This window comes from Saccopteryx bilineata, chromosome 2 (assembly GCF_036850765.1).
Source record: "Saccopteryx bilineata isolate mSacBil1 chromosome 2, mSacBil1_pri_phased_curated, whole genome shotgun sequence".
Taxonomy (NCBI): domain Eukaryota; kingdom Metazoa; phylum Chordata; class Mammalia; order Chiroptera; family Emballonuridae; genus Saccopteryx; species Saccopteryx bilineata.
This window is the reverse complement of record NC_089491.1, coordinates 370,447,942-370,461,145: the sequence shown is the minus strand read 5'-3', so window position 1 is coordinate 370,461,145 and position 13,204 is coordinate 370,447,942. Positions and strand designations below refer to the sequence as shown.

Genomic DNA, 13,204 nt, shown 5'->3' with positions numbered 1-13,204 from the left:
GAACTGAGTAACAATGCCAACTTTTTCAATGCTTACGGCCACAGAATAAAAAAGTTGTGCTTATTCTAGCAAATATACATGGATGAATGCATTAACTAAAGCAATAAGTTCCACTCAGCTTATGAAGAGAAGCATTTCAAATAAAACTTTTTATTTAACAATTATCAAAACTAGCCAGCAATGTATTATATTTGTTTTGATTAATTGTGTATTTTTTAGTTATAAAAATTCAATCTCAAGGGAAAATGTTTAATATTATGGCCACAGCACAATTTCCAAATATATTTTAATTTTTGTATGTATTCTTGTTGCAAAGAAGTAGGACAATAAACCAAAGGCTTTCAAGCATGATTATCTATACTAGAAAAAATTCTGTAGTGGAAATATGAGTTCAAGGATGAAAAAGGAACAATGTAAAATTTCAACTGTTAAATAAAAACTGGTTAGTGTATCTTTCCCCAAGGGATGAGAGAAATCATATCACTATGGCATTTAGATTCCACTTGAGATTTAAATTCCTCACCTAACAGTTTTAACTTTAAAATCTCAGTATTTACAATTAACAACAAATCATATCCTTTGCAGCTACTGAAACTTTCAGAGAAAAATTTCAGCGACCTAAAAATGTGGAAGTGTATAGTTTTCAAAACAAAGCTAAGCTCACCGCATGCCTGCCTTCAGCTATCAGCCCTAGTCTTGTTTTTATTTTATTTTTAAAAATTTCTTGATTATAGAGAGGACAGGGAATAGATGGAGAGACAGAGAAACACTGATTTTTTTTTGTTCCTCTTATTTATGCATTCATTGGTTGATTAATGTATGTGCCCTGATCGGGGATGGAACACGCAACCTTGGAATATTGGGACAAAGCTCTAGGCAACTGAACTATCTGGCCAGAGAAGCTAGTCTTTTCTCCTTAAGGCACAGGCAAGGAAAGGCTTTTGAACCCTTTAAACATTTTATCCAGAACAGATTTCGACTGCTGAAGATAGAAGAGGATTTGGAGGGAATTTAGGGCCCTGCTAAGAAAAAACCACTCAAACTGGCCTGTCCACTTTCTATGCACCAGCTGTCTAACATTTCAACTGTCTTCCAGACCTATATTTGCATCCCGCCAAATCGATGAGGGAAAATCAGCTCCCTTTCCTCAACTATAAATTAGGATTTAATGTTAAAGGTAACTGCGTAATAATCTTCCCGTAAGAGAGAGAGAAAAATCTTCAAAAACTTCTTAAGCAAACTCAACACCAAAGGTGCCAATGCCTCCATTTGGAGAGCTGGCAATCTGGCCGCCTTCTTATTAGCCTCCAAGGCCTGGGATTCTTCACTAAAACTTTACATCATTAATCATTAGAGAAATGTAATTTAAAACCACAATGAGATACCACCTGACACCAGTCAGAATGGTGCTCATTGACAAAACAATACATGATAGGTGCTGGCGAGGATGTGGAGAAAGGGGAACCCTCCAGCATTGCTGGTGGGAATGCAGACTGGTGCAGCCCCTATGGAAAACAGTATGGAGATTCCTTAAAAAAATTAGAAATGGAACTGCCCTTTGACCCAGCCATCCCACTTTTAGGAATATACCCCAAGGACACCATATCACTGACTGAAAAAAAGAAATGCACCCCCATGTTTATGGCAGCATTGTTCACAATAGCAAAGATGTGGAAACAGCCCAAGTGTCTGTCAGTGGACGAGAGGATTAAAAAGCTGTGGTATATAAATACAATGGAATACTATGGGGCTATGAAAAAGAAGGAAATATTACCTTTTGCAACAATATGGAGGGACCTGGAAACTATTCTGTTGAGTGAAATAAGCCAGGCAGAGAAAGAAAAATATCATATGACCTCACTCATTTGAGGAATCCAAGGAATAATGAGAACTGAGGAACGGAACTGAGACAGAGGAGGGATCAAAGGGACCAGAGGAAAAGAGGACCGAGGGAAAGGGGATGATAGGATGGGATAAACCTGAAGGGAAGGGGGGAGGGCGCTGTAGGGAGGGGGGCAAGAGAGATGTTGAGGGGAATAGGGGGGAAAGGGGAGGCATTCGGGGTGACCCTAGAATCTATGTAAACACAATTAAATTAAAAAAAAGTAAAAAAATAAAAATAAATAAATAAAACTTTACAAACCAGTTTAGCCTTCTGGGGAAGAGAAAAGTGCAGGGGAGCCTGTCTGAAAAGCAATAATCATTCAGCAAAACAGCAGATACCCAGCATAGCATCCACCCTGAGACAGGTATCAGTCTCACTTTTTCAAATGAGCAAACTGAGAGTCGGCCTGGTACCCAAAGTCACAAAACTAGAATCAGCAGAGGCTGGGTTCAAAAATCAATTTGAAATATAGAAAAGAAAGGCTCTTAACATGAATAATTTTTGGCAGAACTGACTTTCTCTAAAACAAAGAGACTTTTAGCAGAACTTACTTTTTCTAAAAGACTCCCTATTCCAGGCCTTGAGGGTGGTTTCCCAGACTGTGGCCTTGGGCTAGCTTTGCAAGGTTGCAGGTGTTCTCAGAATGTTTCTCCCTGAATTAAATCTATAGATAAATATTGTAAGAAAGCTTGTTTCACTGCTGTTTTACTGCTAGGGTTTCTCTCCTCCCCATTCCTCAATCAGTATGTAATTCTGCCTTTAAAAGCTAATTCCAGACTGCAGTTGGGGCAGAAGGATTTGAAAGGCTTCGGCCTCCCTGTGGTTCAGGCACACACAGCTAGCTAACGAGGACTCCCTAATTTCTTATTTTGGCCTCCTGATTGTGTGACAGGACGTTTGTTTCTCGCTGTTCCATTACAACAAATTTAGGTTTGCGCAGTGGCAGTATGGTACCCAACGAGGTTTATCCAAGGCGCCATTACTGCTAATTGAAAAAGACAAAAACAAAAATCAAATTTAGGTCTGACCACAAAGTTCTCAAGTGAAGTGGCTTTGGACTGAACCTGGGCTCGAGTCCACATTTTCCGCCGCTTTCTACTTGTAAACCTTTCTCCACACCCGTAAAACTATGAAAATAACCTCTTGCTTAGAAGGGTTGCTGTCAGGGCAGCGAGCCATAGAGGAAAAGCATTTGGTTAGTGGCTGCTACCTAATATGTGCTCAATAAATCTTAACCAAGGCTGGGGGAAAAAAGGCGCGTACTCTACACCCCAGCAACGCAGCTCGACCGGTGCGCATCGGCGGCGGTTCTGTGCGTCCAGAGCCCGGCCCATAACGGGACTCAGGCCGGGGCGAATCCTCCCCCCCAGGCCAGGTGGCTCAGACGCTGGAGAAAACCAAGCAATTCCCAGAGCTTCCGGCCCGCGCGCCCCCGCCCCGGGGCCCAGCCACTAGCACCTTCCCGTCCGCACAGCGCGCTACATACCCGGAGGCCTCTGACCCGGCCCGTGCCGCCGCTGCCGCCGCCGCCGCCCGCCCAATCTCAGAGGCGCTTACTGAGTGGCTGCGGGTGGGCAGGTGGGGCTTCGGGAGCGCGCGCTCCCGGGCCGGAAGTGGGTAAACGGAAGCGGCGGGCAGAGAAAGTGAGAGGGGAGAATGCCGCAGCCCGGAAGCGCTAGCCAGGGTGGGATAGTAGGGTCGGTAAGTCCTCCCACGGAGCTAGAGCCTTCCCACGCGACAGAGGAGGGGTAGACTCCGCGAGTCCTCGCTTCAAATTAAAGCCTGGCCTTCACTGGCTGTGCAGCCCCTGGCAAAGCTAATGATAGCCATGGTAGTTAACAGAGCACCCTTTACCTGACAAGCCCTAAGAGCACTGGTAGGAATCATCTCATTGAATCTTAAGTCCTTGGATGCTGTCACCATCCCCATTTTCCACGAGGAAACTGACATTTTAATCAGTTCGTCCCCTCCTACAAAGCCAGTTGGCTGCAAAGCTCAAATTCTGTTCTTTGAAGCCCAGCAAGTCATTTATCCTCTCATCCTGCCTCTACTAAAGTGCAAGTTATCTGTGTTGCTTGTTGAAAGAATCAGAAGTACATTAGTCCCCTTTTATCCGTGGTTTTGCTTCCATGGTTTCAGTTACCCATGGTCAACTTCAGTCTGAAAACATTAAAGGGAAAATTCCAGAAATAAGCACTTTTTAAGTTGCGAGCCTTTGAGTAGCATGATGAAATCTCATGTGACCTGCTTCATCCCATCGGCTTGTGAATTACTCCTTTACAGCTTACCCACCTGTAAGTCACTCAATAGCCATCACAGGTACCAGGTCAGCTGTCACAGTATCACAGTGCTTGTATTCAAGTAACCCTTTTTTAATTTTTGCAGTGTACAAGTATTGGCTATTTTATTATAAACAGAAGGCACCATCCAAGAGAACAGGAAGCTAATGTTCAAAAACCCCAACTCCCTGATGGTGTGTACAGGTTACAGATTATATGGGGCACAATCACAAGACATAATGGGCTAAAGGGTTTGGGGGTCTTGCTGGGAGCTAGTTGGTCAGAGGTGAGGTAAGGGTAATAAATTATTTCTTCAGGTCTTTTTTTTTTTAAGCGAGAGACAGATAGGGACAGACAGGAAGGGAGAGAGATGAGAAGCATCAGCTCATAGTTGTGTCACTTTAGTTGTTCATTGATTGCTTTCTCATATGTGCCTTGACTGGGGGGCTCCAGCTGAGTGACCTCTTGCTCAAGCCAGTGACCTTGGGCTCAAGCCAGTGACCCAGCGCTCAAGCTGGTGAGCCCATGCTCAAGCCAGCAACCTCAGGGGTTCGAACCTTAGCATCTCTCAGGTTGACACTTTATCCACTGCACCACCACTTAGGCTCATTTCTTCAGATCGTGAGGACAGTTCTGAGGTCTGTTCCAGTGTCTCGCTGTCTGATTTCATGGTATAGCTAGGAGTCATTCCACCTTAGGGCTCAGGAGCTGAAACATAACTTAGGTCAAGATGTTATCTGTAGCCTGCTAGGGATCTGGACCTTGTGACTATCAGATCCAGGCTACTGTCTTCTGGTGTCTAAGGGTCTTGATGACATTGATTAAATTTAGCTTTAAATCCTAGCTCTAGAAATCACATCTCGTTCTCTCTATATATATATCCCTCAGAAACCTAGCCTTTCCCCCCGATAATCAGCAACCCCTTAGGGTTGCGCTGGGTCACTGGCTTGAGCAAGAGGTCACTCAGCTGGAGCCCCCCAGTTAAGGCACATATGAGAAAGCAATCAGTGAACAACTAAAGTGACACAACTATGAGCTGATGCTTGTCATCTCTCTCCCTTCCTGTCTGTCCCTATCTGTCTGTCCCTCACTTAAAAAAAAGGGGGGGGGCCTGACCTGTGGTGGCGCAGTGGATAAAGCATCGACCTGGAAATGCTGAGGTCGCCAGTTCGAAACCCTGGGTTTGCCTGGTCAAGGCACATATGGGAGTTGATGCTTCCTGCTCCTCCCCCCTTCTCTCTCTCTCTCTCTCTCCCTCCCTCCCTCCCTCTCTCCTCTCTAAAATGAATAAAAAAAAAAAAAAAAAAAAAAAAAAAAAAAAGGGCCCTGGCCAGTTGGCTCAGCGGTGGAGCGTTGGCCTGGCGTGCAGGAGTCCCGGGTTCGATTTCTGGCCAGGGCACACAGGAGAAGCGCCCATTTGCTTCTCCACCCCTTCCCCTCTCCGTCTCTCTCTTCCCCTCCCACAGCCGAGGCTCCATTGGAGCAAAGATGGCCCGGGTGCTGGGGATGGCTCTGTGGCCTCTGCCTCAGGCGCTAGAATGGCTCTGAATGCAGCAGAGCAACACCCCAGAGGGGCAGAACATCGCCCCCTGGTGGGCATGCCGGGTGGATCCTGGTCGGGTGCATGCGGGAGTCTGTCTGACTGCCTCCCCGTTTCCAGCTTTGGAAAAATGAAAAATGAAAAAAAAAAAAAAGACCTGAAGAAATAATTTATTACCCTTACCTCACCTCTGACCAACTAGCTCCCAATAAGACCCCCAAACCCCTTATCCCATTATGTCTTGTGATTGTGCCCCATATAATCTGTAACCTGTACACACCATCAGGGAGTTGGGGTTTTTGAACATTAGCTTCCTGTTCTCTTGGGTGGTGCCTTCTGTTTATAATAAAATAGCCAATACTTGTACACTGCAAAAATTAAAAAAGGGTTACTTGAACACAAGCACTGTGATACTGTGACAGCTGACCTGGTACCTGTGATGGCTATTGAGTGACTTACAGGTGGGTAAGCTGTAAAGGAGTAATTCACAAGCTGGTGGGATGGAGCAGGTCACATGAGATTTGTCTAATATGAAACTTACCTGATACAGTTACTTGAAATATTTAAAAGATAACACAAGGGTCAAAAGATGAGGAAGCTGAGGTGAAGCCATCAACTAGAATATATAGATGAGGTGGTCTCTACTGGAATACCTAAAGATCTCGGCTCCTTGTCTGCAGCATTTGTACCACTTAGGTTTCGGTTTGGCTTGCTAGTTTAAATGAAAGCCTTTTTTTTTTTTTTTTTTTTTTAATTTTCTTTTCTGAAGCTGGAAACCTGGAGAGACCGTCAGACAGACTCCCGCATGCGCCCGACCGGGATCCCCGGCACGCCCACCAGGGGCGATGCTCTGCCCACCAGGGGGCGATGCTCTGCCCCTCTGGGGCGTCGCTTTGCCATGACCAGAGCCACTCTAGCACCTGGGGCAGAGGCCAAGGAGCCATCCCCAGCGCCCGGGCCATCTTTGCTCCAATGGAGCCTTGGCTGCGGGAGGGGAAGAGAGAGACAGAGAGGAAGGAGGGGGTGGGGGATGGAGAAGCAAATGGGCGCTTCTCCTATGTGCCCTGGCCGGGAATCGAACCTGGGTCCCCCGCATGCCAGGCCATGAAAGCCTTTGATTCCCACCGATGACCTGTGTACCACCCATTGAGCTCATTCTACATTTTTCCTTTGCTCCCAATTTAAGTTGTACTTTGTCAGAGAATGTTCTTCAACGCTTATCTCCATATTTGTTTTAGTCTTAGATTTTTTTTTTTTTACAGAGACAGAGAGAAAGTCAGAGAGAGGGATAGACAGGAACGGAGAGAGATGAGAAGCATCAATCATCAGTTTTTTGTTGCGACACCTTAGTTGTTCACTGATTGCTTTCTCATATGTGCCTTGACCGTGGGCCTTCAGCAGACCGAGTAACCCCTTGCTGGAGCCAGGGGCCTTGGGCTCAAGCTGGTGAGCTTTGCTCAAACCAGATGAGCCCGCGCTCAAGCTGGTGACCTCAGGGTCTCGAACCTGGGTTTTCCGTATCTCAGTCCGACGCTTTATCCACTGCGCCACCGCCTGGTCAGGCAGTTTTAGTCTTAGATTTATAATTAAACCAATTTTCATTCTTTTACCAAAATTTTTCAATCATCTCTTAATTAGATGAAACTAGACACCTAGTAGAATCCTCAGCAAGAGTTCTTGAATGTAAATTTCTTGAGTTCTGAAAGTTTAAAACTAAAATTCTCAGCTCACATTTTTTTGAGTTTTTAAGTGTTTCTTCACTCTTACTTTCTATAATTCTCATATAGTTTGATGACACAATTTTCATTTATTTTAAATAACTTTATTATTCAATTACTGTTGATGTACAATATTTCATTAGTTTAAGATATACAATCCATAGAAATTAGACATTTATACAACTTATAAAGTGCTCACCCCAATAAATCTAGTAACCATTTGACAACATACTATTTAATAATAATTATTTAACAATAGCCCCAAAGCCCAAGAATAGTGATGCTGGCAATTTGGATATACCAAAGAGCCTCACTGGTGGTGGTACAGTAGGTAAAGCGTCGACATGGGACGCTGAGGTCCAGGTTCAAAACCCCGAGGTTACTGGCTTGAGCACAGGCTTGCTGGCTTAAATGCAGGATCATCAATATGATCCCAAGGTTGCTGGCTTGAAGCCCAAGGTCCCGGGCTTGAGCAAGGGATCACTGACTCAGCTGGAGCCCCCCTCTCCCCAGTCAAGGCACATATATATGAGAAGCAATCAGTAAACAGAAAGGAGGCAACTATGATGAGTTGATGCTTCTCATCTCTCTCCCTTCTGTCTCTGTCTCTCAAAAAAATCAAAAGTGGATAAACCAAAGAGAAGCTGTCAAGTGTTTCCTTTAAGTGAAAACGTATGTCTGTACAGGAAAAAATAGGTATTCACAGGGTTTGGTACTATCTGTGGTTTCAGGCATCCATTGGGGTCTTGGAAAGTATCCCCCATGAATAAGGGGGGATTACTGTACACAAAAGCATCTAATGGTGCTTCACATATAGTCGATAGTCCTTAATTAACTCCTACCTTGACTCCTCTCCCTAAAGTGTACTTCTGCACTCTACTTCCTTCAAGGTAGGAATGCAGTTTCGAGAGGATGCCACGGGGGCTTTTCAGCTCAAACGCATATCTTCCAGGGTTCAGGAGAGCAGTCATGACCTTTGAGCTGGCTCTAGCTGCTTGCACAATCTCACTTCATCTTGACAATGACCTGCATCTTGGTCACCTCTGTATCCTTAGCATCTCACCTGATGCTTGGAATACAGTGCTGCTCCAAGCTGTGTGATGACCAACCCTTCGAGTCCTGTAGAGAATGACTTCTTTGACTCCTGGGTCTTTGACTCTCTGTTTTAAAATTAAACTTACTTTCCCTATGTTTATTTTAAATAAATATTAATGTGCAATTAAACTTATACCGTACCTCACAAATACCATTAATATTTATCCTTTATTAAACAACTTAAAAAAAAAAAAACTGCGAAGGTTGTCACCATCTAGAAGTCCAAATGCCTTAGCCTGAAACTTAAAAGCCCATTGTGACTTGGCCCCTGATCACCCCTCCAGACAGGCCTCACCTTTCCCCCTCTGGAAAGGCCAGAAAAATGGTAATTTAATTATTGCATGAAACGTTATGTTAAAATGCCAGGTTCAAGTTTCAAATCATATGAAGTGGTAGTGAAACATTGGACAAGTCATAAAACTCTTCTTATTGTAAAACAGGACTAACCCTTGCCCTGCTCATTGCATAGGGCAGTTGATGGTAGGGACCAAACGAGATTGTGTGTTAGTGCATTTTGTGGGCAATAAAGCACTGTACAAACCTAAGGGGTAACTACACTGTGTTCCTGCCTCCACCCTGTGCTTGTATCATTTCTACACCCTGAATGCTTTGGCCTTTCTTTCTCACCATTCACTTATTTACTTACTCCCACATTAATTAATCCAACAAATATTGAGAGCCTACTGGGTGCTGACCCAAAGGATACATAGGTGAGGAAAATCCAATCTGTTCTCTGCCCTTACAGAACATAGGGTCTGGAGCGGGGGGAGAAATGGTTAAAAACTGTGTAATCGCACAAACACTGCAGCTGTAACTTAAGCTCAGGAGTGGGTCCACAGGGACCGCCCTCAGAAACTACAATAGGAGGGCTAAGACTTGAGCTGCCTCCAAGGCCAGGTTCAAAGTCTGCTTTCTCCAGGAAGCCTATTCTAACAGTGCTGTCCCGGAGAGATGCACACCCTGCCCTGCCCCCAATTTCAGTTAACTTATCTATCAAGCTCATTTTATTATACCCAGTCAGGCCTGGTTATTTTGTTTTCAAGTGACCCTGGTGTTCTGGATTTCACTGTAAGTACCTATGGGCAGGGAACGCCTGGCACGCTCTTACATACTACAGTACCAAGCAGAAGGCTGGGCCCACTGTGCTGCAGGCTCAGGAGTTGGGATGTCACAGGAAGGAAAGATATTCTTCCTGAAAGTGAGCTCCGGGGGAGACAGGAAACTGCCAAAGACTGAGGGAGGAGAAACATGAAGAATGTAGAGGAAGACCTGGCCGGTTGGCTCAGTGCTAGAGTGTCGGCCTGGGTGCAGGAGTCCCAGGTTCAATTCCCAGCCAGGGCACACAGGAGAAGCACCCATCTGCTTCTCCACCCCTTCCCCTCTCCTTCCTCTCTGTCTCTCTCTTCCCCTCCCGCAGCCAAGGCTCCATTGGAGCAAAGTTGGCCCGGGCGCTGAGGATGGCTCTATGGCAGGGGTCCCCAAACTTTTTACACAGGGGGCCAGTTCACTGTCCCTCAGACCATTGGAGGGCCGGATTATAAAAAAAAACCATGAAAAAATCCCTATGCACACTGCACATATCTTATTTTAAAGTAAAAAAACAAAACAGGAACAAAGATAACATTTAAAATAAAGAACAAGTAAATTTAAATCAACAAACTGACCAGTATTTCAATGGGAACTATGCTCCTCTCACTGACCACCAATGAAAGAGGTGCCCCTTCCGGAAGTGCAGTGGGGGCCGGATAAATGGCCTCAGGGGGCCGCATGTGGCCCGCGGGCCGTAGTTTGGGGACCCCTGCTCTATGGCCTCTGCCTCAGGCGCTAGAATGGCTCTGGTTGCAACAGAGCAACGCTTCAGATGGGCAGAGCATTGCCCCCTAGTGGGCATGCCGGGTGGATCCCGGTCGGGCGCATGCGGGAGTCTGTCTGACCGCCTCTGCGTTTCCAACTTCAGAAAAATACAAAAAAAAAAAAAAAAAAAAGAATGCAGAGGAGAGGGGGCCTGCAATGTCTACAGTCTTACGCTCTAGCCTGTGACCTCAGTCAGTTCCTGAGGGAACAAGGGCAGATAGGAAAGTTTGAAAAAAATAACAAACCACCAGTGTGAACCTTGCTTGTTATCAGTTCCTTGAAATGAACTCGCAGCTCCAGCAAGAAGAATAATAAGATGATCAAGGACAGACCCTCCCACCTCCTCTCCCCTTCCCCTCCCTAAGACACAAAAGTCATGTAGCCCTGCAAACAAAGAAGTCATAGAAATCAGGCATTTGTCACATGAAAACTAAAGCTGTAACAGTATATAAGATATGAGAAATCTAACTTTGGGGAGCTTATGTTTTGTTGGCTCTGTTAGGGTCACGCGGTTCCTCTGGCTGAATAAATCCTACTTCCTTCATCAAGTTGTCTGGGCATTTTTGTCCTCCTTTGATTCCTGCAATAAGACCATCTCCCCTTCCCTTATTTCATGATTGAGCCCACCAGCCCTGTTCTTCAGAGGAGAAAAACTCTTCCCTATGACATCCAGTAGGCTCCCTAGAGTACCACCTTTCTTCAACAAAAATTTGATCAATCTCTCTCCAGCTAACACTCTTCGGTGGCTCCTGAGTCTTCAGGACAAAGCCCAGCTCCTCGGGGCGTCCGCATCCCTTCACGGTCTCACACCTGACTAGCTCTCCTGCCTCAACTTCCAAAATGCTCCTCACACTCTACCCTTCCGGCACATCGTTCCTGTAGAAACACAGAAGCACTTCCTCGGCAGCTGGGCTGTCACACCTTAGGCCCACACTACCCAGCCATCTGTCTATGAAAACTGAGCTTAGCTGTCTTTTCCTCTAAGACCCTTTTCCCCATGTTAAGAGTCCCTCTTCTAGGCTCCTGCTACATCCTTGTTCCCTGCTCTCTCTCTCTCTCCTTTTTAAATATCCTCACACATTTATCTTTTTTTTTAATTGATTTGAGGGAGAGAGACAGAAACATCAACCTGTTCCTGACAGGATTGAACCTGCAACCTTTGCATACTGGGCCAACGGCTCAGTCCAACCAACTGAGAGTGGCTCCTCACTCTTATACACTATTCTGTAACTCTCTTACACACTATTCCTATACATTACTCTGTACTAACCAACTCAGGGGATGAACCCAGGGTGGGGCCTGTGTTGTTCTGTCCCTGATTCTCTAGTTCCTGCCATAGAGCCTGACAAGTCATGAGTGCTCCACGGTGTTGAATATATGAACCTGGCTCATATCTTCCTAGGCCCATTAGAAGAAAGGATATCTGATATGTTGGGAGTACAGTAAGGGCCTTGATCTGTGACAGACATGAGAAAGTTTTTCTTTGATTATCACAGCACTGATGCTGACTTCCAGGGAAGGGAAATAATTAGGTATTGACTGTCCCAGACACCTTACTGATCATTTTGCGTATACTGTCTTATTTTACAGATGAGGATATTCAAGCTCAGAGAGGTTAAATGACTTGCATAAGGTCACAAAGGCAAAGGCAGGGCCAGGATTTAGAACTCAGGAAAGCCTGTCCCCAGTAACAACCATGAAGAGGTAATGGAGGTAGCTACACTGGGAGCAAATTCCAGAATCTGCGGAACTTCACAGGCACATCCCTCAGTCACCTTCTGGGCTCTGCTGAATCCCACTTCCTTTCTGTAATGCTCCTGCCAGAGTGGCTGGGTAGGAAGGGCCAACAGAGTTAGATGGGAGAATCCTGGTATTCTAGTGTAATGAGGTGCTCAGAAAGCCGGGGATGTTTACTTTGAAACAGATAAGAATTTTAGGGAACTAGCTATTAATTGTAGAATATGTAACAACTCTTAGAAGGACATGGGATTATATGTTTTAGTATAACTCCATAAGGAAGAACTTGGCTAACTTTCAACCAATGAGAACTTTCTGAAAGAGGAAGACTGTTTCTTATGAGGGAGTGGGAAGGGACAAATATGAGAATTCTTAGAACCCCTAAGAAAGCATTTATAGACCCAGTTTAGAAAACTCTACATGGTGCTGTGACTGTAAACTCAAAAGTAAACTTCAACACAAAAATCACACGAGGTAATATTCAATTATCAAGTGGTCCTTTAAAAAAAGTCACACCCTGGCCAGATAGCTCGGTTGGTTAGTGTCATCCCGAAATGCAGAGGTTATGAGTTCTATCCCTGGTCAGGGCACATACAAGAACAGCTGGGTGTTCCTGTCTCTCTCTCTTCCTTCATCTCTCGCTAAAATCAATAAATAAAATTTTGAAATAGAAAAATGAAAAATAGCCGGTGGTGGTGCAATAGATAGAGCATCAACCTGGCACGCTAAAGTCCCAGGTTCAAAACCCAAGGTCACCAGCTTACATGTGGGGTCACTGGCTTGAGTGTGGGATCATTGACATGATCCCATGGTCGTTGGCTTGAGCAAGGGATCACTGGCTTGACTGGAGCCCCCTCATCAAGGCACATATGAGAAGAATCAATGAACTAAAGTGCCACAACTACGAGTTGATGTTTCTCATCTCTCTCCCTTCCTGTCTCCCTCTCTCTCTCCCGCTAAAAAAAATAAAAAATAAATTAAAAAGTCACAGTCTCAATTTCTTTTTAAAAACAAAATTTCAATTTTATTATAGAGAAATCATGGTTCCTACAAAATCTGAGTGAGGATTTTAACCTGAAAAATTTAAGAGAGAGGA

General features: G+C 45.0%; 1 protein-coding gene and 1 pseudogene across 2 annotated transcripts in view; one reads left to right on the top strand and one right to left on the bottom strand.

Annotated features, from left to right (window-relative positions):
• The window catches only part of DCAKD (dephospho-CoA kinase domain containing), a 41,180-nt gene that overhangs the window by 24,983 nt on the left and 2,993 nt on the right, over positions 1 to 13,204 (bottom strand). The window contains exon 1 of one of the 2 annotated variants that reach the window (XM_066263421.1): positions 3,372 to 3,419. The exons of the other annotated variant lie outside the window; for it this stretch is intronic. The gene's annotated coding sequence lies outside the window, so the exon portion shown is untranslated. Of the gene's footprint in view, positions 1 to 3,371; positions 3,420 to 13,204 lie in introns of those variants that run through there. 2 annotated transcript variants of the gene reach the window in all.
• Positions 2,814 to 2,922, top strand: LOC136327818 (U4 spliceosomal RNA; annotated as a pseudogene).